Consider the following 26,986-nt stretch of genomic DNA (forward strand, 5'->3'; position numbering starts at 1 on the left):
GTTGAAACCTACAACTGATAAACTAGTCATTTGTGTCATATATATTATACATATTATAATGCACATAAAAATAAAGAAAAAAAATGTAACATACACGATTCGACAAGTATAAGCAAAAGTGGTCTACAATTTTTCTCTATTGGTATTTGTTTTCACTTGAACTCATTTTACCTATGGTATTTTATGCCTTACATATTCAGTACAATCTTTTGTACTGACATTCCTTATCGAGGACGCCACATTTCATGTTGCAGGTACAGGTACTCAACTAGTAGATTTCCCCAGTATAAGCACATAAAAGCCGACGGTTGTTTGTGAGATCCAAGTTACTTCGAGGCTTTGCCTAGTATTTATTATCGTTATCACAGTGGTACAATCATGGATCCTACTAGAGGCCTTGTAGACATTGTAAAGGTATCATATGTATTCATGGTTTCATTTGTCACGTGTTTTGGTTTAGCTAGTCAATGTGTGTTGCATATGAAGTCTCTCATTACTAAATATATCTGCGTAGTATCAGTTTACCTTCTTATCATAGGTGACTCGTAAAGCATGTATTCATCTAGTACTTGTCACGACCTCATCGAGGGTTGAGATGTGACAAAAGTGGTATCAGAGCAGTTCATCCTAGGGATTCTCTAAAGATGTGTGTAGCAGAGCCACATTTATAATTAGGGGGATGCTTGGAAATTTAAGAAATGTTACCTTCCTTCATAATCTAGATCGTGCCACAGAGCAAAGTTAAGAAGTCAATTTCCACTTGCACATGATCAGGTTATTGATATTATGCTTACGATGGTTAACAGTAGATAAATGTCAAAAGTTATCAAAATTTGGACTACATTGACCTCTTTTTATTCGACCGTCCCACTCCAGAAGGTATGTAAAGGTTTTTATGTTTTATGAATTTTAATTTGCATTTTACCATTTTTATCATGTTGGTTCATTTGAGAAAAATATAGTATGATTATTCATATGCTTAAAATGAAGGGCTACCTAGTTCTATATGTGAGTTGTAGCATTTCTAAGCATATCTTCTTAGAATGATGTGTCCAACTCTTGAGTCATATAGAGGTCACTCGCTCTTAGTCTATGATATACATAGAATTTTCAGAATTAAACATGTTCTCAAAATTGATGTTGTTGAACCAGTTTTTTTTAGTCGGAAGAAGGCACTGGCACAATCTGATAGGTGGATGTATCAGTGCAATAGTGTTAGAGACAACCCTAATAAGATGAAAAGGCCAAAATTCTCACCATATATCATCTCAAGTATGTTAATATTTGGCTTTTATATGGCATTTTCCGACAACCCTTAATGAGTACTGATAACATATGTATTCTTTTCATGGTTATAAAACTTAGGGATAAGTATGCCAATTTCTACAAAGGATAGATGTATGGTAGTTCCTATTATGACTTATGTTTTGGTTATGGAAGATTAGTATGTTACTAAAGGGTAAGGTTAACAAAAGGAAAAAAAATTGATTGGTTAGACCTAAGGTGTGGTTAGTCAAGTTGTACATAGTGGGATGTAGTAAATGAAGCTACTAGTTTTGATTGAAAGGTACTTGTTAGATAGGAAGAATATGGGAACGAATCTTGAATTACACGACTGAATATGTACGTAGAGCTTCTCATTAGAGATGGGATATGTCAAATTCCCTAAACATAGAATTAGGCGGATATGGGGATGCTATAGAGGAGTGAGATAGGTGATTATGAAAGAGAGGTTACTAAGTGTATGAGGCAATAAAAAGGTATCAACTCTTCAACTATAACGAGTTATAATGGCGCACTGCAGAAAAAATTTGTGAACCTTTGTTTTACAGGAACTCATTTTAGTATTGATTCAAGTCTTGATATTTGGACCGGATAACACCAAGAAAGAGAGGGGAATAGAAAGGTTACCTAGATAGAAGATATATGGACCTAGTTCATCTACATCATTAGTACAAAAGAAAAATAGATCTTTATTCACATGAATAGAGCTCCCAAGGGGTTCATTTAATATTTTCATGTAGTAATTTTTCAGTCATAGTCCAGTTAAGGGAGATGAAAAATTGCTCATATGTTATTTATTGCTATTTGCTATCTTGCATAGGAAAAGAGTTAGAGAACCCTCACATATTTTTCTTAAATCTATTAGTATGGACAGACCTATCTAGTTAATCTCAAAGGGGCTAACTCTAAGATTTTACGAATCATGATATAACATTATAGGTACTTGACATTTACATGTTATTAGAGTTCATACTTTATATTATGTTCAATATTATCTATTTTCAATAATGACCTTTAAAATACACCAGAAATTGAGTGTGATGTGACAAAAGCTAGTAGAGAAGGCAAAGTTGAACTCAACCTCCTACTCCAAAGGATGTACTATTGAGGATTTTATCCTAAAAATAGTATGTATATTGACAAGCCAAGTCCAAATAGCAGAAAACTTATAAGGATTCTTAGGATATTGAAGAGAGTATATCGGGAAATCAATTGTATGTGCTTTGAGGTGAGTAAGATATATAAGCAGAAGTATCCCACCCGTGACTTAACTCTTAAGACAGTGTTTTTACCCTTATTATGGTAGAGTGGTTCTATAGGATATCTTGTAATTTTCAAATATGGTTTGTTATAGAATTATACATGCTTCATGTTCTATAATTTATCTATTTGTGTGTCCTTTTTCCTTCATGGGTTACTTACTTCCTCACAGGTCACCTAATGTCACAAATTACTTCCATGTAAGTCTTGTCTACTTTGGAGAGTATCCTTGTTTATTGCTAGATGTTTCCGTATCACCTTTTCCGTATATGTTATTTATTGCACTGGCTACCTTCCTGATGTAACTTGTCCATATTGTGCGTGTATTTCAAGATAATTGATCATATGACCACTTCTATATATTTTACATGCCTCGTAGCCTACTTGATTAAGCATTGGACTTATAGCTTTTCTACCCATGTGTCATGTGCTCACTTGCTCATATTTCATATGTTTACTCATTGATATGTTAGTCCACCTATCCATGTGATATAACACACTTGCTCAATGTGATATGTGTTCTGTAGTTCATTTCCCTTTATGTCTACATGAATTATAGTCTACTTGCGATATATTACATTTCGTAGCTTTAGTACTCATGCATCATGTGGTCATCTAGTCTATTTCCTACATGTTCCTTATAGCTCATTCATTGACACTCTACCTTAGTTCATATGCTGTATACACCACATTTTTCTATAGATTAATGCCCATAAATTAGGTGCTCTCTTTTTTGTGCTAGTCTGCCTGTGTGTCATACTCAATGTAACTTATTTGTCTGTATTCTATGCTACTCTGTGCTTATTGACTTAGAGTATTAAAATTTTTTGAAAAATGTTTCCTTGTATCAAGATGTAGTGATGACTTTGACTAGAAAACGTTGGACATATATGTAAATTTTATCACAATCTTAGATATATAACTTAGCATAATTCCTTATTAAAAGGTGCAACATAAAACTTTAGAGTTTACATTAACATCTATGCATTCTTATAAGATTCGCCATTAAAAATCATCAAGAAAAAGAAGAGAAGGGAAAGTAGTGCCTCGATCGATTAGGTCTATGATTTTATGTGTCCATTCCATATACAAAGATTTTGGGAGATACTATAGTTTTTCTTGATTGTTAAGGCTCGGAAACAAATCTCAAAATGTAAAAACCTCCATTAAAGTATTGTGGATGGAATGTAATATAGCATAAGATTCTTGCAATAAAAGATTGCAGGAGATCCTAAATACCCCTCTTCATCCTAAACATCAACATAAGGATCTGAGATCATGTGGTCCCCTTGTATAATCATAAATCCAACTAGCATTTGCTCATTTGATGTGTCATTTGCATGTCTTGTGTTTAGGTATATTAAAGTCCTTCTTTGTATGAGTTCTAATTAGGTATTCAATGAATTACATGGTGAGGAAAGGGGGTTTAATTTTTCATATTATCATTTTACCATATCCATGGAGACTTAATGCTAGACACATATGTGTTTAGTGTATGGATTTTTGATAGTCCTATTAATATTGTAAATCTCACAAATCTCCAAATGAAATTACAAGATTAACCAAACTATCAAAGACACCCATCATTTGAAGACGAATGATCATAAGGGGGGAGGCTGTAACATCCTATATTCTATGTGTACTTGTTTAATTTATACAATGCTTATCAATTGCCTTGTGGTATAGTTATAAAGTCATTTTTCTATGCGACTAGTTAAAATATAATAGGTTCAATGTGAACATCCCATAGATTAAGTTGACGTCGATGACGTATTTATACTTTAAATCATAAGGTGGTAGTTCAGTCTAGAATAGAAAATTGACATAGTGTATATAACTTTTAAGTTAAGTTAAAGGTATTAAGGTCTATAAATTAAATATTTAGGTGCATGCTTGACTTCACTTAGCTAGTAGGTGATGAGTATGTGCATCACTTACTTTGACTTATTGACCAGCAAAAGGACCATGTAGGTGCATCACCTACTAAGACTCTTTTGACCATGTTTATGGGACAAGTAAACAACCTATATATGGCCCAAAATTAATAGAAAAATAAGGGGAAAATGGACATCCAAGGCCCAATCTTTCAAAGCCCACAAGAAATAATTTGAATGGAAAAGTAGATGCATCACCTACTTAAATGTGTGGCCTAAATCAGGGACACATGTTGGCTTCAATGAACTACAAGAAAGATGGCAAAAGAGAACTTACTAATGTAAAAAATCTAATACAACTATCACATTTTCCTCTAATCCAAATTTCACGCTCTCAAAGTCATATATTTCTCTCTTTCAAGACGACGCAACCACCCAATTTTCCCCTAGGGTTCTAACTATTTTTCACCTTGTTTCTTCCAAAGCAGCAACAAGATCACCTTATCTCCTCTATTGTTTCAAGTATATTGGACAATTCATTAAAGGGAGTGAACTAGAGATAGATACTATATGTATTGAAAGTCAAGGTTCTGCCACTCTCTTTCAAAGATTAAGAGAAGGTTACAAAAACAGTAATTGAAGGAGAATAACGGATTTATATAGTAAAGGTAAGGGTGCTGCCACAACCTTTAAATAGTAGTTTATTTGAGAATTCTAGACTTGTTTATTGCAACTCGTAAGATGATGATTTAAAACCTTAAACTCAAGTTCTTTAATTATTTTTTAGTGTTGAAGACTTCTATTGTATTGATTTGTGTACAGGAGGTCATGGATGTACTTAGAAAATAATTGTATGGGAGGTCATGGATGTAATTAGAAAATGATTGCAGAAAGCTCTAGGGGGCTAATTTATAAGCTATTTGACAAACCATTGAATCAAAATTTTAGTAAACTCACTGTCCATTCAATGGGAATGTTGTTTCGTGTAAATAACTATAGCAGACTGAATTTGTGAGATTAAATGATCAATTAGAAAGATTATGGGATGGCTACTATTTTGATGAATTGAAATATCCCGAGTTGGTTGGTAAGATACTATTAGTATACCCTTAATGATTGGTTGTTGTAGATGAAGACAATGACGTTAAAGGAAAGGATGACACTTCGAAAGCTTTACGAATTGGCAATTAAGGTATGTAAGGCTATTCGATTTCCTATTTTCTTTGGCATCACTCTAAAACTTGTATTACAAAAATAAGCTTTCTAAGTGCCCTTGGTAGTGACTAATCCATAGTTATAGGTCCTACTCCTTAGGGCATTAAAGTGAGCACTCTAATATGAGTTTGTTACTAAATGTACATGTTTACTCTACTAAATGTTAGCATGCAAGGTTTAAAAAAATTTCATCGTCAAAGTACCCCGGGCACATATTTCCCTTGTATAAATCAAAGTGGTCCTGGATTACACATGGTACATATGTTTATATGTTCGATATACGATATGCACAAATCTTGCCAACTTGCTTCAATTATCTATTAAATCGTATATGTCATCTTTAACATGTTCATGTATTCCCTTTATTGGTTATTACTCCCAATGTGTTAGACTATTACGTTACCTAAGAAGATGTCTACTTGATCTCTTATACACTTTATATTTACTTACTTGGAATATGTATTCGTCCTTAAGTTGAATCTTCCCATGTTCCCCCTTGGTTCCACATTTATGAAAACCTTGTATTTCATATTAGTTAGTGAACATCATATAGAGTTAAAATCTCTTCGCTGAATGATAAATGTCTTTACTTAATGTGCTTCAATTTGAGATGTCTAAATGCTTATCGAGTCATTTAAGCTCCTAAGTATCATGTTGATGTTACATTTGCTTCTCCTGTCATTGTTATTATCGTAACTCTATATTCATATGTCTTCAATTGGTCCATAGTTCCGAATTTAAATGATGATTATAAGCACCAAAACAACAATCCCAAATGAGTTATTATCAACAAAACAACAATCTCAAAATTGTTATGAACATAAAAACAACAATTTGAAAGATTAAACAATTTAAGTGAAGTCATTTGTATAATTATGGGTGGCAGCTTAGTGGCAAATGACTAGCATAGGTCGATGCAAATTGGTATAGAAGGGTGACATCTCAGGGGTGAATGCCTACATGGGTCTATCCCTTTTGGCATTGAAGGGTGGCATCTTACAAGTAAAAGCCTAGCATTGGTCGATCCCAATTGGTATAGAAGGGTCGATCCAATTGATAATAGGCCGAGCCCTATTTGTGGAATTATGAGCACAACATCCCAGGAGTTAAAATTCCTAGCATGGTCATCCTATACTACCACTGATCAGCTGGTCATTTGTATCATATATCTTTTAAATAGTATAGCGCACATAAAATTAAGGAAAAGAATATAACATACACGATTCCACAAGTATAAGCAAATGTTGTCTCTAATTCTTATCTATTGGTATTTGGTTTCACTTGAACTCATTTTACATATGGTTGTTTTATGACTTACATATTCAGTACATTATTTCGTACTGACGTTCCCTATTGGGGATGTTGCATTTTCATGCTGCAGGTATAAGAACTCATCTAGTAGATCTCCCCAATAAAAACACAAAATGCTTAGCGGTTGTTGGTGATCTCTAGGTTGATTCAGGGCTTTGTTGAGTCTTTATTATTTGTAGTCATAGTGGTACAATCATGGATACTAATAGAGTCTTTGTAGACATTTTATAGCTATCATCTCTATTTATAGTTTCACTTGTCACGTGTATCGGTTCAGCTAGCACAAATGTGTTGTATATGAAGTTTCTCATTATTAAAAATATTAGTATAGTAGTAGTTTACCTTCTAATCATAGATGAATCGTGTATCATGTATTCATGTAGTACTTGTACGCTTCACCGAGGGTTGGGGTGTGACATATGTAAAGGATAGTTCTCCAATGTATCATTACCTATTGCTATGCATGTAAGTATATGATTAATAAAGTAATGAACATGTGTGTGTAGAGGTGTTTATGTGAAGGGAGATCTCACATTTGTATGCACATTCACATGGTTGTATAAATGGTAGATTTAAGTAAACCGACTTTCTCACATGAAGTAGGTTCTATAATTAAAGGACATTCTCATCTTAGAAACCTTAGAGTTATACATATATGAATGAGCAAGCTCCTAAAGTCTTCTTTATGAACTAATGTACTAAAGGCTTCAATATAATTAAATAAGAAATTTGAACTTAGCACCGAGTGACAATGACAAATAAGAGCGGTAGCATTACGTTTAGTAAGTCCGGCATCCCACAAGAGAATCTTAACTTTTAGCAAGTTTTGGTTCCCAACTTAGATGTTGTCTCATGATATGGAAACCTCTACGCTAGAAAGTCAAGGATCTAGTACAAATCTCCATGTTCTATAAATATGTGCTCCATAGGGTTTAGCTTAGTGTATCCACTAGTATAGCTCTTATGTATGAAGGTCCTACCTTGGAAAGTAGTACCCTCTCTTTTAGGTATGGGAGTAGAACACTATATTCCATGTAGATCACATGGTCTATGTCGGTTATTGCTATATCTCTTGAAAGTTAACAAATGAACTAAGATTATAAAATGGACACTAATCATAACTCTTTAAGGAGGTTACTTAGAATAGGTAGGACTATGGACCCTACCCAAACATTGCACTAGTGAACTCCAAGAAAGGATAAGATTAGTACTTTTATAAAATGAAGACTTATATTATTTATGAATTGTATGAATGCATGTTAAAGTGACTATGCTATGAGAAGACATGAAATATGATTATGCATGTGAGTTACACTTATGGCTCCTAAGTGAGTTTACTTTGTATATGTGGGGGTGTGGGACTCTTTGTGTACATTGCACAAGATAGCTTGTGAAGGGGTTATTAGGGTGGTTTACCTATGATATGAACTAAATGAGTTATGACTAAGGTTGTAGTAAAGGAATGAGTCTTTATATGATGCTATGAAGTATGTGCCTTATTTCTAATGATAATTGAAGGTGTTATGACTTGTTCAGTATGTTATGACTAGTCAAGGATGACTTCTTAGGAACACTTAGTGTAAGTAGTACTGGTAAATGCTACCTACACATTGTACTAGTGTGACTTGGAAGTTGTCTTAGATGATGGTTCTTATGTGAAATTTATGTCTATGATGTGCTCATAACTTCATAAATATATGTTGTTGTTTTGATATAATATATCTATGAAAGACTATCTTAGATGACTTTTAGGTGATACATTGTTCTAAGTACACTTTAGGGTTGCTTAAGGAAAGATATTGAGGTAAAAAATAATAAGTAATGTGTTATATGTAATGAATGTGCCTCAAAATGTGATAACTGCTTTTATGTGTTATTATAAATAACATCCATGTCTATTTTATGTATGTTAACTATGTTGTGGTTATTGTGCCAATGTTCATGAATTTTACTAAAAAGACATGATGCATGATTTTCATCTAAATGTTGTCTTAAAATGCATGTTTTTGCATGGTTTTCATACTAAGTGCATTCTTGGACAAATATCATTCTTCTTCATCTTTTTATAGAATCTGTAGGTGTTGATGTCTAGAGGATGTCTCCGAAGTGAAAGGGATTGGATATATCTCCCATGTTAAAAAAATGTGATCCTTATGAATCAAGCATTTTCTATGTACAGTTCTTATTCAAATTATGTAATAGTTTAGATATTATTTTATGATGTTAAGGGTTATGTCCTTATTCTATTCTTTTTAGGTATGTTTTAAGATGGCAACGAGACTTACAGTCTAATTATGTATTATGACATTTTATATAAATATGAAGTGATGTTTCTATCATATGTTGTGCTATGAAAAGTTCTAAATTTTATGCTATTTACGATTATGAAATGAAAGATGTCTAAGGGCTTGTATAAGACCTCCAAGAGTTCAATTAGGCTGTGTTACTTCTAGGGGGTGCTCCCCGGTTGTGACAAACTTGGTAAGGTTACAGAAAATGGTTTTAGGGTCCAAAGTCTCATAATTCCACATCTAGTAGAGTCTCATTTTCGGTGATGTGTCCCGACATATTTATGTGTGAGAGGCTATAGAAAGATAGAGCTTCACTTTCTTCACTACTCATGTGTCGTGTTATAGAACTTAGCTCTATATGATTTCTCTCTTATGTTTCCTTGTTTGTTTGCCTTTTAGATGTGATTTCTTGGATGGGATGATGTCTCAAAGCTTGAGGGAGAAAAGGTGAGTTTTGATACTTACTTTGGTTTTGTGACTTGATGATTATGTGTGAAGGTAAAAATTGGTATGTCTTGATGTGATGCCATTTATGACTATAGATAATTTATGAGAATTGGGGTGATATGTTGAGAAGTTATGGTATGATCTGGTCATATATTGTTAATGGTTTTTATAGTGGGATAGATTTCTCTTTGGAATGATAACTTGATTATACTTATGTATGATGGTAGTGAAATGTTATGAAATAGGCTTCAAGTATTTTGGAGAAAAGTGGTAAATAGTGAAAGAGGGATGTTTCCATTATATATGTGTAATGCCTTATAGTTGCCCATATGTGGATTGGAGTCTTTTGTATAAACTTGGTCCTAAGGAGGGAAGATGGTTGCTGGGTAAGGAAATTGTGGAGTATGCTAGTTAATGGGAGAACCCTTAATAATAATTGATGAGTTCCTATATTAACCTATTCTAAAAGTGGAGAAAAGGGAGAAAGGATTTTTATTCCATGAGTTGGGATTATTTTTTTGCCCTAATGTGACCTAGAGGGTAGTATGTACCCCTGAACTCTCAAAGAGAATGAGAGAATTGACGTTGACCTAATTTGAAGTGGTTTGTTTAATTCTAAGATTGATCTTAAGTAGCCATTTGAGGAAGTGCTTAGTTGTATCTAGGCATGGTTGGTTGAAAGTTTACACCAAAGGTGATGACCCTTGTAGGTTTAGTCTTGACTTATTTTGACCTTGATGTATAAGGGCATGAGGTGATGAATAATTGATTAGCCTTACCCCAAGCGAGGGATAATTTTCCTAGATGGTAAGGTTATGAATGCCCTTAATGATCCTACTTTGAGTTCCCTTGAACTTCCTTTTTAAGAATCACTTTTAGTGATGGTTATAGAGGGGAGTAATCTAGCTACTCAGTTGTGGTCCCTTGAATTCCTCACCAAGTGGAGTGTGAGTAAATAACTAAGGGGGAACGGTTCCTTCTTGAGAGATGGAAGGAGGTGATTTTAAGAAGGGTTTGATTAAGTTTGATTACAATAGGGGGGATGTGATGCTTGACTAGAAAGAGAGCTAAGTCCAAGCTCTTTTGGAGGAGATAAATTTCTATTAAAGTGGTTTAACCTAAGTGGGGAATGATGATGTGTGTATTAATGTGGTAGATATCCATATTTTTCCTTCTATTCCTACTCAAGCTTGAAACAAAAGAGTTCCAAAGTAGCTTGTTTATGATGAAAGTCTTTCATATGAATATGAGTTGCATGTTCCCCATATCTTATGTGTGTCTTAAATGAAACTATGCATGTTATGAAAGGCCATTGTTTCATGAAAAAGGAATTTTGATCAAATTTCAGGTTTCTCATGTTGTTGTACCCCTTGATATTGTAAATGTGTATTTAACTTCATGAGATGGCTAGATGAACATGCTTGATAACACTTTTGATATGAGGGTGTTTTGACCCAATAATGAGGTGCTGAGTTTTCTTTAAATAAGAAATGATGAGCCCTTTAAAAATGTGTTACTTTTATAACTTAGGAAATGTTGTTGTAGCCTCACTCTTGAGATGTGATAATATGTCTACCCCGAACTCATCAATGTGTGCCTTTGAATTTTAATAATTTTCCTAAATGATGTATGTTTATGAAAGCTAGTGTCATGCTAGAATGTGAAGTTGTATGAAAAAACTTTCGATTATTTTGATGTTATTTTTCATTTTGACTTCATAAGAAAGAGAGAATGAGCATAATGTTGTTTGGAGTAAAGAAATCCTCCTTAAAATGAATTGAACCTTGTGCATTGCTTTTATGTGAACTTTATGATGCCATGTGTGTATGTTGTGAATAGGAGAAGGTAGTTCCTCCTTGAACAAAAGTGAAACATGGTAATGTTATGTGTGACCTTCATAGTATTATGTCTAGAATATAAGATTGTAGTTGAACTACATGATTCACGATTTTTGTGCAACTAAGTGAATTGCTTCATTTCTCATGAGTTGAAGTGTGGATTATGCCTGTGTGTGCAAGTGAAATCCATTGTATGTCTAACTTTATGATGAGATAATGAACATGCCTAAAGTTGGAGAAGGTAGTTCCTCCAAATGGCAATGAGTATGAAGAAGTATGTAAGCGTGGAAAGAAAATCTAAGAGTAATCCATGTTTGACTATGTTGCTTTAGTTCCATGATAGTATGAAGCTGGTGTTCCTTGTAAGTTTGGGGCATTGACCATTATGTGGTAATGTGTTGAATGTTTTTAGATTCTCTATGGTTCATTGAGTCCTCGAAAGTGCTTCAAAAAGTCCCAAGAATCATTCGAGGATGAATGTTCCAAAGTGGGGGATATTTGAAAGACCCTCAAAATGAACTAAGGTGTCTATAGTCTCACATGTGCCTAAAAAGGTTATTAACATGTTAGTGAAGTGTTTTAGAGCTTGTATAGTTGATTTAAAGTGGTTTGGAGGTCAAACGTCTAAGAACAACCAAGACTTTTGAAAGTTGCCAAATGTGGCAAGAAACATTATGGTGAGTGTCTAGTAGGTAATGGGAGTTGGTTTGGTGGTGGTAAGGAAGGTCACAAGGTGAAAGATTTTTCTATGGCTGCTTCTAGAGGAAGAGAGGGTAAGCAAGTTTCTCCTAGTGTTCCTAAGGATGATTGTCACGACCCCAACCCGATGGGCCGTGACTAGTGCCCGTTTTGGACACCCACATACAAACCTGCTATGTATAACCAACAAAAACTAAGACAATATGGAATTTAATCATATATTAAGAGGACCTGTCTCATAAGGAGTCATAACCATTCAACCGTAACAACATACGCGAGCCGACAAGGCCGCCACTATCTAATACACAATGATGTACGCAACCGACAAGGGTGCGCCTGTACAAGCGGACATCCCAAACAAACCATGTCCAAACCATTATCCAAAACATATATATACAATCCACATAATGTCCACAAACCTCTAAGAGTACAGTAGTGAAACTCGATGGGACAGGGCCCCGCCATACCCATAGACGAGCAAATAATGACACAAAAAGTTATGTACCAAAACAACTGGGCTCTGGAACAGTGGAGCTCTCCCAATCAGAAGAGTAGATATCCTAGGCGCGAGGATCACCGAACTGTGCGTCTACACCTGCGGGGATGAAACGCAGCCCCCCGAGGAAAGGGGGTGGCCAAATAAAGCTTAGCTGATCGTATCACTATCGAGTCAACTTGAACAAGTATAACTTGACCCGATTTGAGGGGTCAATACGGACAATGTACTGAGTATGTAAAACATAAGGTAAAGATGACAAGATACCAATATGGCAAGTCGAAAAAAAATATCGCTACAGATATACCCTTTTAAGTGAAAATCATGCATATCTTTAACATATAAGGTGCCCAGCTTCCCTAGTACGGGGCTCGACAAAATAATTATCACATCATCTCCGTCATCATCATCATCATAACTATTTTCATCACCAATCATATATATAATATACATACCCGGCCCTTTAGTGAGGGACTCGGTGACATATGCAAGAAACTACGCACGAACATTACCCGGCCAAGCAATTAGTGATATGATAAATGACTCTATGCACGAGCAGAATATTATGAGCAACCATATGCAATTAAAATCATTTCTTATAACTCAATAGAACAATCAACATGAACCAGCGAGGAGTATTACCAAAGATTAACGTTTTATCAAAATTATGAACCTTTAATATGATATGGAAATGTAAAATCTCAATGTCTCTAAGAAGCACTACCATAGATATGAGAAATCATTATATCCTTAGACATAGCCGATATATAGAGGAATAATTGTGGAAGAAAGAATATATGTCACCTAGACGCTCTAGAGGTAAGTATCAAACATGGCAGTTATTCGCTTATTTTTAAAGGTCATGCCAAAAAAATAAAAAAGGGAAAGCGTTACATGCCGTATAGTCGAGCCGCATGTCCAATATTTACTGCTCAAGCTCTTAATCTATAACCAGCAACAATCGTTCCACAATTAGATAAATGTCGTGCTTTACTATCTTGTAAGCAAGCTAATAATCTGACAAAACTTTGGCAGCACTTCCCCTATTTTCCTTACTTCGTCCCAATCCGACAACAACCCAAATTATCGGCATCAATACAAATAACACATATAACCCAACGAATCATATTAAACAACCCCCTCCCCAAAACAGTTCCGTCTCGGCAACCATAGCAGCTAAGCAACGACACACCGAGCGATAACTCATTTTATAATTTGAAATACATCTACCTTATCGTATTCATCCTTTGGAGTATATACTCATGATCACATTTAACATATACAATGCCAAAACAGAATTTTCCCGCAGTTTGCTTTAATGAAAACAGCCACAGCACCAACACGACACCACTAATAATCCGATTATGGTTTCCGTTCATACTTAGCACATTCATTAACTAAAACAAACTTCCTAAGCTACTGGTCACGCTCCCTTATTAAAAATAATGGATAATTAAAAAGTTATTCTAATGAATTAACACACCAAGCAAGGACATTACTAACCAAATTATTTGCAGCTGCTGGCCAAGAGTTGCATGGTTGGTTTCTCCATTTCCATGGCTGCCTAAGCCAAGTGGTGAAGAAGATATTATGCAGCAATGCATTTCCCCACTTTATTTAGTATGGAGTGGATTTCTCCACCTCATTTATAATATGAAGTGGGGGCAGCCCCCCTCTACACATGTGCACTAAGGCCAGCTCCCAATCTGATCCCTTTTTAATTTTTGCCTTGAGTGGTGGGGCCCACTGGATTAAATTAATCCTAATCAGCCACTAATTACAAGTGGTGGGGCCCACTGGATTAAATAATCCTAATCAGCCACTAATTAATCCCTCACTTAAATTTAATGGCACTTACATTAGCCAAATCATACTTAATATCACATTTGGAATTAACATCCTTGCCTAATATTTCTTTAATCACTTGGAACTTAAAATAAAATCTCATTTCCCGGACTTACGTCTACTAGATCATGATGCGCACTACGTATAAAAAAAATACGAGGCATAACATCAAGAATTGTATCTAAGAAACTTAAGGTTAACAGATCCATCAGCAAATTGAAGAATACATTCTAGGGAAGACCTACAAGGCTGAACTGGAAGGGGTTCGGTGATAGATTAAAATTTCAAACTTTTATCGGAAAGAATCTCATTCCACTTTAACATTCCGGGCACAAAAGTAGTGATGTGCTCTTGGTTAGATTCCATAAGCATTGTAACACCTTTTGGACTAGAGTTAATTTGAGAGAGTACAGTCTCAAATTCAATTCCTTGGCCAGATATGCTCCTAATGTAATGGCTACCATGGAGGATAGAGTTCATCAATATGTGGATACATTAGACCCATATTTAGATAGAGACTGCACCATTGCTTCATTGAATAAAGAATTGGATACAATAAGGATGCAGGCCTTTGCGCAAAAGTTGGAGGATGAAAGGCAAAGAAGAAGGACACAAGAGTCGGAAACAGGGCATTCTAGGAGGTCCAGATCCATGGGACAGTTTACACCATCCCCAGGTGAGTTTAGGCCTCAGTACTCTAACAGACCACCTAGGCGGTCATTTTTCTACTCTACAGCTCCACAATGGTTCCAAGGGTGTAAGGACAATCAGTTTAGGCAAAGAAGTGAAAACAAAGGCTCACAAATAGTGGATCATCAAGAGTAGGGAAGTATGAGCATATTAAGGCCTCCTCGACAGCCTTGTAAATAGTGTGGGATGAATCATTTAGGTGATAAATTGACCTCATAGGGGCGTGGGTGGTGTTGCACAACGGATTAGATCAATTGTTTCATTGACCTCATCAACACTTTCTTTAGGTAGGGGACTACAGATGCCTACAGGTCGTGGTAGAAAAGCAAGGGGTTTCTACTAAAGGTCAAGATTGCACATATGCTCTAGAGGATCAACAAAATTTAGAAGCCTCGTCGAAGGTGGTTATAGTACATTGTCCATCTTTTCACATATTGTTTATGCATTAATTGATCAGGGATATACACCATCATAGGTTACTCCATTGATTGCTTAAAATTTCAAAAGAACACAAGAACTATTAATGAAGCCATTTGAAGTGTCTACGCCGATTGCTGAATCTATTATAGATAAAAGGGTTTATCATAATTGCATAGTAACTGTTAGTGATAGCGATACATTGGCTGACCTTCTAGATTTAAATGTTATAATCGACACCACTACTTGTATGGAGTTCATGTTGATGAAGAGGTTGCAATATCTTTAAGCAAAAGGAATTAAATCTGAGGCAGCAAAGGTGGCTGGAGCTATTATAATATTATGACAATGACATCTTTTATCATCTAGGTAAAGCTAATGTAGTAGATGATGCTTTAAGCCATAAAATAATGGAAAGCACTTATGGGCAGTCTGTGGAAACACAAGGAATAACTAAGGATCTATGCCAACTAGTAAACTTGAGCGTTCGGCTTCTTGAATCTCAAGACGAAAGGGTTATTGTACGAAATGCGGCAGAATCCTCATTAGTAGTGGAAGTGAAAAAGAAGTAGTACACTGATCCTATTCTTTCACAGCTTATGGAAAATGTACAACATGGTATGACAAAGGCATTTGACCATACACAAGAGGGAGAACTTCAATGTCACAATAGATTGTGTCTACCTAATGTAGATGAATTAAGAAAGAGGATCATTAGGGAAGCAAATCATTCAAGATACTCTGTTCATTTGGGGTCAACTAAAACGTATCCTGACTTGAAAGAAATGTATTGGTGGGGGGACATGAAGAAGAACATTGCAGAATTTGTGGCTCAATGTCCAAATCATCAGCAGGTAAAACTAGAACACCAAAAGCACAGAGGTTACATGCATTGTTTAGAACTTCTGATTTTGAAATGGGACATGATCAACATGGATTTTGTCACTGGTTTTCCTCGCCCATTCTTGAAGTTTGACTCCATATGGGCAATAGTTGACAAACTTACGAAAGCAGCGCACTTCATGCCGGTGATGACTACTCACACAGATGAAGAGTATGTCAGGTTGTACTTTAAAGAGATAGTTTTACTACATGGAGTGCCAATCTCTATAATATCTGATAGATGATCTCAATTCATTGCATATTTTTGGAAGTCATTACAGAAGAGTTTGGGAACAGAAGTGAATTTAAGTACAACCTTTCACCCTCAACGGATGGCCAGGCAGAACGTACAATTCAGACACTTGAGGATATGCTGCGATCTTATTATTAAATTTCAAGGGTAGTTGGGGTATTAAATTTATTATAACAATAGCTATCATTCGAGCATTAAAATGTTAAATTTATTATAACAATAGCTATTTCGAGCATTAAAATGTAACCTTATGAAGCTTTATATGGTCCAAAGTGTATATCACTAATTGGCTGGTTAGAAACAGGTCAAACTGCCTTATTTTGGCCAGATCTTATTCATCAAGCTATGGAAAAAGTCAAAGTGATACAGCAGCGGCTAGAAACAGCTAAAAGTAGACATAAATCATATGTGGATATTAGAAGGAGAGACTAGAATTTTCTATAGGGGATTGAGTGTTCTTGAAGGTATCTCCATCAAAAGGGGTAATGTGGTTTGGTAAAAAGGGAAAGGTGAGTCCACGCTATATAGGGCAATATAAGATTATTCGAAAAATCTTCCAAGTAGCCTATGAGTTGGAGCAACCACAGGATCTTTCATAAGTTCATCCGGTGTTTCATCTCTAAATGCTTTGAAAATGCATAGGTGACCCATCTCGTATTACTCCTATTGAAGATGTACAAGTTACGGGATATCTCACTTATGAAGAAATACACATCGCTATTCTAGATCGACAATTTAGGAAGTTAAGAAATAAAGAAGTCGCTTTTGTAAAAGAACTATAGAGGAACCAACAAGTAGAAGAAATTACCTGGGGGTGGAAGAATCAACGAAATTGAAGTATCCAAACCTCTTCCAAACTGGTGAGAAGGATCAAAATGTTAGTGGAGGTGTTGACAAGTATAAGTCTATATGTTCAATGTTATTAATAGTAGTACTAACTTAGGCTTTAAACTTGTTTGGGATAGAAAACCTTGCTAATATTCGAGTACGTATGTTTTAAGGGGGGAAGGATGTAACGGCATGCATTATGTATATGCTTGTTCTATTAATGTTATTCTGGACATAGACTTATACTGTAGGTAAGTGATCATGTTCCTTATATGATTAGTGTTTGTTTAAACTAGCCGGACATGATGTGATGCCTTGCAAGTTACAACGTGTTTATAGTAAGTAGACTCCAATGGAATTATTTAAGCTAGAGATAGTAAGGTGGTAATTGAGCTTAAAGTTGAAAGTTAAGTTCTATGTTGAAGGAAAAGCAAGTAATATTTAGAAAATGGAATAAACCAATTGAGCTGCTTGCTTCGTTTTATTAAGCTAGCAGCTGCATCACAAACTTGAATTATAATACAATTAATGGTCCCAAGTTTTATGGACCAGATTTAGGCTTATATTATTGGGCTCACTTGAAGACAAAACCTATTAAAAGAAAATAAAAATAAATGAAAGTGAGCTGCCAAATCTGCCCAAGCCCAATATGGATAAAGACCAAGTGAAAACAATTAGGTGCATCACCTAGTTTGACCTTTTGAGCTTCTTTGTCACATCCCAAGACAACACCCTAGAAGTTAGGGTATAATACCGGATTGTAGCCGGAGTACTTGACCTCTCGGAAGTCTTATACAAGCCCTTTCATATCATTCATCATATAAATATAGTGAAAAGTAGTGCGGAAGTAAAACTTTTTACAAAACATAAATATAGTCTTCATATCTCTTTTATATAAAAGTAATAGGAAATACTAAGTTTTAATATCATCATCTTAAGACAAAAGAATAATTGAACCCATACTTCAAAATAGAAATGTAGAAATACTTAGTTTGTTACAAAACTTTGAATAAAAAACATAAGACATATATGCCCTCAAGTCAAGTGAGGACATACTTTAACTTGTCTTGAACGATCTTCTTAGTCTATGTCTTCACTTCTCAATGCTCCTTACCTACCAAGAACTATATAGATAGATAAAAAAATGGAGTTAGTGCAACCACATATACTAATTATGGCTTTATGCATTAAAATCATAAAAACGGATATTTATTTGAAATATGCATCTTTCATTTAAAAATCATATTATAATCATAAGAAAAATATTTATCAACTTAGAAACACATAGGGAAATATTAAGCCAAAAATCATCATTTTAGAACCCATATTAGAGTGAGTACAATTCACTGTACTGTGAAATAATTCACTGTTACGGTGAATTCCATTGTCTTCCATTTTATCAATTTCTAGCATGTTGTTATCTCACTAAAAACTATCCTAAGACTCACTTGAGTAACACAATGTGAGACCACCCATACAATCTCCCTAAGCATACCTAAATGACCCTCAAGAAGACTCATAACAAGTCACATACATACTTCAAGACATCAAACATATCAACATATATGTGATATGACATTTTCCTCTTAAAGGCTATCAAAATACATGCTCAAGTAAATCAAGAACATAACGTCCATAGTGACCACTTGACGATTACTTAAATAGTCCTTAAGACTACATAAAGCTAAGATCATGTCCACCAAAACAAACAAACTTCCCTAACTAGAGTCATCCTCAAGACCTCAAAAGATAAGACATGAATAGATCATTCTTTATGCCCTCTTCACACTTTAGCTAAGGAATGCTTAAGCCACTTTATATTGGGTACTCATTTATTTATATACTTGTTAACATAATCCATTAGTTCATGAATTCATTAAGACAAACTTCAAATATAACCTTCAAAACTTATTTTGCAATGTCAAGATAGCATCCCATACCACCACCTAAACCTCATAACTTCTCCAATGCTAATATGTATTCCACATGATGAGAATAGGCAACCACCGGCATAGACAATGATAGCAAAACATGGAATCCACATTCCTATCCTACTCCAATGAGGTTGTTTTACTTACCAATGGTAGAACTTGGACACATCCCATGTCGGAACATGTAAGGAATATGAATGGCTTATTCATATTCTAGTCTCATAAGTTAACTAGAACTACTTCCTTTACCATACTCACTCGGTGCTAGCATTCTTTCTCATAGAGTAATTCATACATTAGGTTCACATAGAAGAGTTCCATAATATGTTCATAACCCGATCACATTTACCTACAAAGGAAAGGTCCAATAGGGCTACCTCACAATGGCGACTAGAAGCTCATAATGAATTTCCTAAGGATTAATATGATGCCGTTCCAGTCGACTAACCTTATGTCCATAATTCCTTTACTTTGAGGGATATCATTACGGCTTACAACTTCAACAATCTTAACCTTACCAATAAGTAAAGGTTTTCACATAAGAGACTCCCATAACATCATTTAAGGTCACATGTCTTTCATACATTCAAGACTAAGAGTTATATAACCCTAAATAAAGACATCACAGATTCATAATCATTTATACATCAAGCAAGGGACACAAGTCTAACAAGACAAGATACCACATACTTCACTTTTAACTCATAAATCCAAGTCATTCTAAAATCACATAGGAAACAACCTAACATCTTCAAGTCATGGACAAGATTTAGGCTTACATTATAGGGCTCACTTGAAGCCAAAACATATTAAAAGAAAATAAAAATAAATGAAAGTGAGCTGCCAAATCTGCCCTAACCCAATATGGATTAAGACCAAGTGAAAACATTTAGGTGCATCACCTAGTTTGACCTTTTGAGCTCCTTTGTCACATCCCAAGACAACATCCTAGAAGTTAGGGTACAATATCAGATTGTAGCCGGCGTACTTGACCTCTCGGAGGTCTTATACAAGCCCTTTCATATCATTAATCATATAAACATAATGAAAAGTAGTGCGGAATTAAAACTTTTTGCAAAACATAAAATAGTCTTCAAATCTATTTCATATAAAAGTAATAGGAAATACTAAGTTTCAATATCATAATCTTAAGACACAAGAATACTTGGGACACGACCCATACTTCAAAATACATATATAGAAATACATAGTCTATTACAAAACTTTGAAAAAAAACATAAAAGACATATATGCCCTCGAGTCAAGTGAGGACATACTTCAACTTGTCTTGAACGATCTTCTAAGTCTAAGTCTTCATTCCTCAAAGCTCCTTACCTACCAAAAACTATATATATGGATAGATAAAAAATGGAGTTAGAGCAACCACATATACTAAGTATGGCTTTATGCATAAAAATCATAAAAATTGACATTTATTTGAAATATACATCTTTCATTTAAAAATCATATTATAATCATCAGAAAAATAAATACAACTTAGAAACACATAAGGAAATATTAAGCCAAACATCATCATTTTAGAACCCACATTAAAGTGAGTACAATTCACTGTACGGTTTAATACTTCAGTGTGACGATGAATTCCCTTGTCTTCCATTTTATCAATTTCTAGCATGTTGTTATCTCACTAAAAACTATCCTAAGACTCACTTGAGTAACACAAAGTGAGACCTCCCATACAATCTCCCTAAGCATACCTAAATGACCATCAATAAAACTCATAATAAGTCACATACCACTTCAAGACATCAAACATATCAACATATATGTGATATGACATTTTCCTCCCAAAGGCTATCAAAACACATACTCAAGTAAATCAAGAAGATAACGTCCATAGTGATCACTTAAAGATTACCTTAATAGTCCTTAAGACTACCTAAAGCTTAGATCATGTCCAACAAAACCAACCAACTTCCCTAACTAGAGTCATCCTCAAGACCTCCAAAGAAAAGACATGAAGAGATCATCCTTTAGCTAAAGAATGCTTAAGACACTTTAGATTGGGTACTCATTTATTTATATACTTCTTAACATAATTAATTAGTTCATTAATTCATTAAGACTCATACATCACACAAAGGACATTCAACTAATGGTCTTGGACAAGACCTAGAAACTCCAAATAAAACCTTCAAAACTTATTTTGCAATGTCAAGATAGCATCCCATACCACCACCTAAACCTTATACACTTCTCCAATGCTAATATGTATTCCACATGATGAGAATAGGCAATAACCGGCATAGACCATGATAGCAAACATGGAATCCACATTCCTATCCTACTCCGATGAGGTTGTTTTACTTACCAATGGTAGAACTTGGAAACATCCCATGTAGGCACATGGTTAAGGAATATGAAGGGCTTCATCATATTCTAGTCTCATAATATAACTAGAACTACTTTCTTTACCATACTCACTGGGTGCTAGCATTCTTTTTCATAGAGTAATTCATACATTAGGTTCACATAGAAGGGTTCCATAACAAGTTCATAACCATGTTTATTATATGATTAGCGTTGGTTTGAGCTATCTCGGATGGTGATGTAATGCCTTGCATGTTTCAGCATGTGTACTACAAGTTAACTTTGACAGAAGTATTTAAACTAGAGATAGTATGGTGGTAATTGAGTTTAAAGTTGAAAGTTAAGTGGTAAGTTGAAAAAAATGAATTAATATTTAGAAAACTGAATTTGAGTTGCTTGCTTGACTTAATTAAGCTAGTAGGTGCGTCACCTACTGTGACTTATTGACCAACCAAGGGACCAAGTAGGTGCATCACCTACGAAGACTTTTTTTTACCATGTAATTTGGCCAAGTGTGTACCACCTACTTGCATTAATCTGGCCAAAGTTGAATAAAAGAGCAAAAGTAAAATGGACATCCAAAGCCCAATAATCTTATGTCTAAAAAGGCCCAAGTTAAAACGCCAAGTAGGTGGGTCATCTACTTGACAATATACTTCCCAAACATGGCCAAGAAAGTCGGCCATATCACCTCCCTTTTAAAGGGATATAGATCAAGTCTTTTTCTCCATTTTAAACTTGTAAAATTTTAAGATTCCTGAAGTTTCTGTCACGACCCTACCCGATGGGCCGTGACTAGTGCCCATTTTGGACACTCACATACAAACCTGCTAAGTATAACAAACTAAAACTAAGACAATATGGAATTTAATCAAATCAAGACAACCGCAACGCCATATATATATCAAGAGGACCTGTCTCTTAAGGAGTCATAACCATTCAACCGTAACAACACACGCCAGCCGACAAGGCCGCCACTATCCAAAGCATAATAGCAAACGCAAGCCGACAAGGCTGCCACTACACAATACACAATGATGTATGCAACAAACAAGGCTGCCCCTCTACAAGAAGACATCCCAAACAAACCATGTCCAGACCATTATCCAAGACATATATATGGAACCCATATAATGTCTACATACCTTTAAGAGTATAGTAGTGAAACTCGATTGGACAGGGCCCGCCATTACCATAGACAAGCAAAAGACTACACAAAAAGTTATGTACCAAAACGACTGGGCTCCGTAACAGTGGATCTCTCCCAATCAGAAGAGTAGATATCCTAGGCAGGAGGATCAATGCACTATGCGTCTACACCTGCGGGCATGAAACGCAGCCCCCGAGGAAAGGGGATCCGTACGGACAATGTACTGAGTATTTAAAGCATAAGGTAAAGATGACAGGATAACAACATGATAAGTCAAAAAAAGATATCGCTACACATGTACCTTTTAAGTGAAAAACCATGCATATATTTAACATATAAGGTGCCCAACTTCCCTAGCAAGGGACTCGACAAAATAATCATCATATATATACATCATACATACCCGACCCTCTAGTGAGGGACTCGGTGAAAAAGTCATCACATCATCTCCTTTATCATCATCATCATAAAAATCCACATCACTAATCATATATATAATATACATACACGGCCCTCTAGTGAGGGACTCGGTGACATATGTAAGAAACTCCGCTCGAACATTACCCAGCTCGGGACTCAGTGAAATGATAAATGACTCTATTCACGAGCAGAATATTATGAGCTACCATATGCAATGAAAATCATTTCTTATAACTCAATACAACAATCAAAGTGAACCAGCAAGGAATATTACCAAAAATTAACGTTTTATCAATATTATGAACCTTTAATACGATATTGAAACGTAATATCTCAATGACTCTAAGAAGCACTACCATAGATATGAGAAAACACCATAGCCTTAGACATAGCCGATATATAGAGGAATAGTTGTGGAAACAAGAATATACGTCACCTAGACGCTCTAGAAGTAAGTATCAAACCTGTCTGTTATTCGCTCATTTTTAAAAGTCATGCCAAACAAAGAAAGAAAGGATAGCGTTACATACCGTATAGTCGAGCCGCACATCCAACATTTACTGCTCAAGCTATTAATCTATAACAAGCAACAATCGTGCGCAATTAGATAAACGTCGTGCTTTACTACTTATTGTAAGCTAGCTAATAATCTAACGAAAATCCGGCAGCACTTTCCCTATTTTCCTTACTTCGTCCCAATCCGAAAACAACCCAAATTATCCACAACAATACCAATAACACATATAACCCAACAAATCATATTAAACAGCCCCCCCAAATAGTTCCATCTCGGCAACGATAGTAACGAAGCAACGACACACTGAGCGATAACTCATTTTATAATTCCAAACAGATCTACCTTATCGTATTCTTCCTTTGGAGTATCTACCCATAATAACATTAACATATACATAACACCAAAAAATAATTTCCCGCAGTTTGCTTTAATCAAAACAACCCAAACACTAAAATGACACTACTAATAAACCGATTATGGTTTCCGTTCATACTTAGCACATTGAATAACTAAAACAAATTCCCTAAGCTACTGGTCATGCCTCTTTCTAAACATTAAATGGCTTATTAACAAAGGCATTCTCATAAATTAACACACCAAGCAAAGAGATTACTAACCAAATTCTTTGCAGCTGCTGGCCAAGAGTTGCATGGTTGGTTTTCTCCATTTCCATGGATGCCTAAGCCAAGTGGTGAAAAAGATGATATGCTTGCAATGCATTTCACCGCCTCATTTATAATATAAAGTGGAGGAAGCCCCCCCCCCCCTCTACACGTGCCCCACTAAGGCCAGCTCCCAATGTGATTCCTTTGAATTTGCCTTGAGTGGTGGAGCCCACTTGATTAACTTAATCCTAATCAGCCACTAATTAATCCCTCACTTAATGTTAATGACACTTACATTAGCCAAATCATACTTAATATCACATTTGGAATTAACATTCTTGCCTAATATTTCTTTAATCCCTTGGAACTTAAAACAAATCTCATTCCCCGGACTTACATCTACTAGTTCATGACGCGCACTACGTATAAAAATATGAGGCGTAACAGTTTCTTTCTTGGTATCCCTCGGCTTTTACAAGAAGACCTAAAACACTTTAAGGTTCTTAAGTATTGTCCCATTTTAAAGTAAAAGTTTGAAGAAGAGTTTGAATTCTTGAAGTACAAGTTTAGAGGATAAATTTCTAGAAATTAAGGTAAGACTACATCCCAGTTTTTCTCTCTTTAAATACATGATTAGGGTTGAGAATTTTGTATATATTTATCAGGAATTCATGGATTGTGATAAATCTTTGACTCAATATTCTCCGATTACGCTGAAAGATTTTGAGATTGATAGTGGCTGCCTTATGAATATTTTTGTTGAGGTCAGCTTGGGTATCTTGGAAAAGGATGTTTGAAGTTGTATTTGAAGTTGTATTAATGTATAGAGGAAGGGTATGGTTGTTCGCCGTTTGTGTAAGAATTGTTTGGGCCTACTTTCCGTCAAATGTTTAGCTACTATTTTAAAGGGACTTAATGTGATTAGCTGATGACGTTAGCTTAATCATGACTTATGTTGTAGATTAGCTCCCAAACAGGAAGGCTGAATCGTGATAGTGGTATTGCTCAGAAAATAAGGTATGTAAGGCTATTCGATTCCATATTCCTTGGCATGAAATATGACACTTGTAATTAATATCTATGAAGTGAATCTCTTAAGTTCTACTCCTAGTAAAGGAAACAATGGCAGCATATTAACTCCAAATAGCTAACTGTATTTCCCCCTCTCCTAAGTTCATAGAACTACTTCATTATATGTTCACTACTCTATACTTGTGTAATAATCCCCCTTGCTGGTATAGAAATGGTATTTGCAAAAGAAAGTTTGGTGAATCCTTCTCTTAGTCAATTGAAGTCATTTGTCTCATTAACCTCACATGTAACGTGTTGATGTTACATAGCTCCTTATGTCACTGTTACAACCTTGAAGTATTGTTTTCATGTCTTCTACCACTATTCTGTATTACATTTCTCCAATATGATTATGACCACCAAAAAAACAATCTCAAAAGAGTTATGAATTGATAATCAACAATCTCAAAGATTAAAGAATCTAAGTGAAGCAATATGTATAATTACGGGTGGCAGCCCAAGGGTAAATGCCTTGCATGGGTTGATCCCAACATAAGGGTGGCAACTCAGGGGCGGAAGCCTAGCATGGGTTGATCCCTATTTTAAAAAAAGAGTGGCAGCTCAGGGGCGAAAGCCTAGCATGGACCGATCCCAAATGGTGTAATTATGAGGACCACATCCCAAGGGTTAAAATGCTAGCATGGGTTATCTCTCTTGATTAATACACTCATATGTTGATACTTGATTTCATTTGATCCCTCGTATTACATATGTTTTATTGCCTTACAGATTCAGTACATGTTTCATACTGACATTCCTTGCAGGGGATGCTGTATTTCATGTTGCAAGCACAGGTACTCTATCTAGTAGATCCCCTTTTTAAGAGTACACGACACTTAGCTACTTTTGTTGAGCTCCAGATTAATTCGGAGCTTTACTGAGTCATTGGTAAATTCATTTGGATATTGTATCGTAGTTAAGAGTAAGGCGGTTTTGTCCGACCTACTCTAGATTTTCTATATTTTAGAGGCTTTGTAGACGTATGTATATGATTCAGTTGTGTCTTAAAGAGTTATGGCCTCAACGACCAAGTCGTGTATATAACTTTTGGGTCTACTTACCTTGGTTCGTATCACTACACATAATGTGAACTTGTCACACGATTGTTATAGTTATATGCATAGTAAGCACATGTTGCAAGTTGGTTCTCTCGAGCCTTTTTGGGCATCTGGTGCCTGTCCGTCTTAATGGGATTTGAGGCTGACACTTGCTCACTATTTACCACATTTCTCCAAAGCATTCAAGCCCAAACGATCACATTATACTATCATCAAGTATAACCATAAATCAACCTATAATTCAAAAGGGAACTCCATTTAACTTAACAACTA

At 35.4% G+C, this 26,986-nt stretch overlaps 1 long non-coding RNA gene across 2 annotated transcripts; it reads left to right on the forward strand.

The window, feature by feature from the left end:
• Positions 1 to 2,368: 2,368 nt before the first annotated feature.
• Positions 2,369 to 26,719, forward strand: LOC112942196 (uncharacterized). Of its 2 annotated transcripts, XR_011211511.1 has the most exons (4): positions 2,369 to 2,512; positions 9,635 to 9,682; positions 25,546 to 25,601; positions 26,420 to 26,719. It is a non-coding gene; the product is annotated as an uncharacterized lncRNA (long non-coding RNA). The 2 variants fall into 2 exon arrangements; XR_003248279.2 differs by lacking the exons at positions 9,635 to 9,682; positions 25,546 to 25,601; positions 26,420 to 26,719 and adding exons at positions 5,548 to 5,610; positions 7,015 to 8,135 and having other exon boundaries at positions 2,374 to 2,512.
• Positions 26,720 to 26,986: the final 267 nt, after the last annotated feature.

This window comes from Solanum lycopersicum, chromosome 9 (assembly GCF_036512215.1).
Source record: "Solanum lycopersicum chromosome 9, SLM_r2.1".
NCBI lineage: Eukaryota > Viridiplantae > Streptophyta > Magnoliopsida > Solanales > Solanaceae > Solanum > Solanum lycopersicum.